The following is a 2445-nucleotide window of genomic DNA, read 5'->3' on the forward strand; positions in this document are numbered from 1 at the left end:
AATTGTGAATAAGGGTGTAATATTAACTATAAAAAGACTTGATATAACTCTACTTTTAGAGAGTTATCAATATTATAATGGCTACTACCTAAATTATAACCTAAAGTTGATAATTGATGTCCAATTAGCCAACCCTAAATTTGTAATCATTGTGGAGTGATTGAAATTATAATGGAAGTAGTTTAAAGTCCTAGTACCTTAAATGAAGTTGGTCTCTTCTAATAAAACACGAATTTCTCTTTAATATCATTAATACAATTATGCTTCATCTTGAACCTACTAAACAAGAAACTAAAACTGCGTTCAATTCAACTCAATTTTATTGTCATCTTGAATGACGTGTAGGATATATTCTTGATTTACCTCGATATTTCATATTAGTTAAGCTTTTTGCAAAATCACAATTAGACAACAACAAAGATGAACTTGGGTCTATTTATTATTTTAAAGAAAATTTCTAAAGATGAACTTGGGTCTTACTTACAACTAAAATAAAAATAAAAAATAAGAACTCCAAAATAACTTCGTAATTAACTTCTAGAAAATAAAAATAACTTCTATTCTTTTTTGTTCTCTCTATAGTAATTCTATTATTTTTTTTTCTCTCTATAGTAATTCTATTATTTTTTCTTCTATCTATAGTAATTCTATTATTTTTTCTTCTCTCTACAGTAATTAACTTCTATTCTTTAATTAACTTCTCTACAGTAATTAACTTCTATTCTTTAAATAACTTCTATTCTTTTTTCTTCTCTTTACCGTAATTATCGCAAACCTTATGTAAATAATTTAACAGCGGTCTAGATCTAAAAGATCTAAAAGATATAATAATAATTGCTCATGGATTTCATTAACAAAGAAAATAGATGAAATAATGATGATACATTCCATAAAAAACTTAATATATAGTAATTAATAAGGGCATTTGGTCTAGTGGTATGATTCTTGCTTTGGGTGCAAGAGGTCTCAAGTTCGATTCTCGAAATGCCCCATCAAAATAAAAAAAGCACAATTTTGAAAGAAAAAAAAACAAAAAATCAGGAATGCGTGGCAATGCATCTTCAACTTCTATAAATTTTTCATATATTGAGGCACGGAAAATATATTGACTAGCAACTAAGAATTATAAATTTATTATAAAGGCATTTGGTCTAAGTGGCATGATTATCGTTTTGGGTGTGAGAGGTCTCAAGTTCGATTCTCAAAATGCCCCCAAAAAAATTATATCAAAATGAATTATGCAAGATAATATGATTTAAAATATGGTTTTTAAACATTGAATGAAGAAGATGAGAATACAGAATGAAACAGGGCCGGACTTCAAAAAGAGCATTACAGAAATTGTTCTATTGTATTCTTTCTAGGAACTTTTCATTATGTTGTCCGCTATCGTCAAATAGATCATCTGTTGTCACAATCCTTTTAAGGAAGATGCGCTTTCATTATGTTGTCCGCTGTCGTCAAATAGATCATCTGTTGTCACAATCCTTTTAAGGAAGATGCGCCCAAATAACCGATAAAGAAGTTTCAGAGAGCCATAGGTTCGAATCCTGTCACCTTGATGTGGTATTCTCAGGGGCCGAAGTGCAAAGCCCCGTAGTCTATCCGTGGTCAGGAAGGCAGGCATGTTGTCCGCTGTCGTCACAATCCTTTTAAGAAAGATGCGCCCAAATAACCGATGAAGAAGTTTCAGAGAGCCATAGGTTCGAATCCTGTCACCTTGATGTGGTATTCTAAGGGGCCGAAGTGCAAATCCCCAAAGCCTATCCGTGGTCAGGAAGGCAGGCGAACCACGCACACTAAAAAAAAAAAGATCTCCTTTTCTATCACACGTAGAATTGTCATTCTTTTGACTTTTGAAACCCCTTACCTTATTAGTCATCAGGCAGGTTTTTGGTATCATATATTGAGATAATTATTATGAAAATTCTATTCCACTAGTATGACTTAGATACCCTTTCTTTGTGGTATCAGCCATGCTATTTGAATAGCCTGAAGTCATCATAGCCTCTCCACCAGTTCTGAAGACTCCTTTGGCATCAATGTGCTCCAATGAAAGAGATGAGACCCTTTCCTGAACCAGAACCGAGCATAAAACACCGAGGAGAAAGTCGAAAGCGAGCTCTTTTCTCGTATACGCAATCTCGAAACCCAATTAACTCACAGACTGTCTCTTCAACCCTGGCGAGTATGAGTGCTTGGTAACAGAGAATGTCGAATGAGAAAGACATTCGATTACGGCAACATTTGCAACTACCAAAGTGCACTAAACCAAGTAGAGATCTTCGACCTAATGACAATAGAACTTCAAACCCATTTTATCAATCTGCTTTGTACCTTATTGTTGACCGAATCGGATGCACGCCAGGCCTAAATTCTCTCTTAGTCACCCGGAGATGAAATGATGATCAGATCCGAAGTTTACGAATCGAAGAGAAAGTGGAT

At 33.9% G+C, this 2445-nt stretch overlaps 1 non-coding gene across 1 annotated transcript; it reads left to right on the plus strand.

The window, feature by feature from the left end:
• Positions 1 to 919: 919 nt before the first annotated feature.
• TRNAP-UGG (transfer RNA proline (anticodon UGG)) lies at positions 920 to 991 on the plus strand. The gene has a single exon. It is a non-coding gene; the product is annotated as a tRNA-Pro (tRNA).
• Positions 992 to 2445: the final 1454 nt, after the last annotated feature.

This window comes from Cucurbita pepo, chromosome 10 (assembly GCF_057944985.1).
Source record: "Cucurbita pepo subsp. pepo isolate OVF chromosome 10, ASM5794498v1, whole genome shotgun sequence".
Taxonomy (NCBI): domain Eukaryota; kingdom Viridiplantae; phylum Streptophyta; class Magnoliopsida; order Cucurbitales; family Cucurbitaceae; genus Cucurbita; species Cucurbita pepo.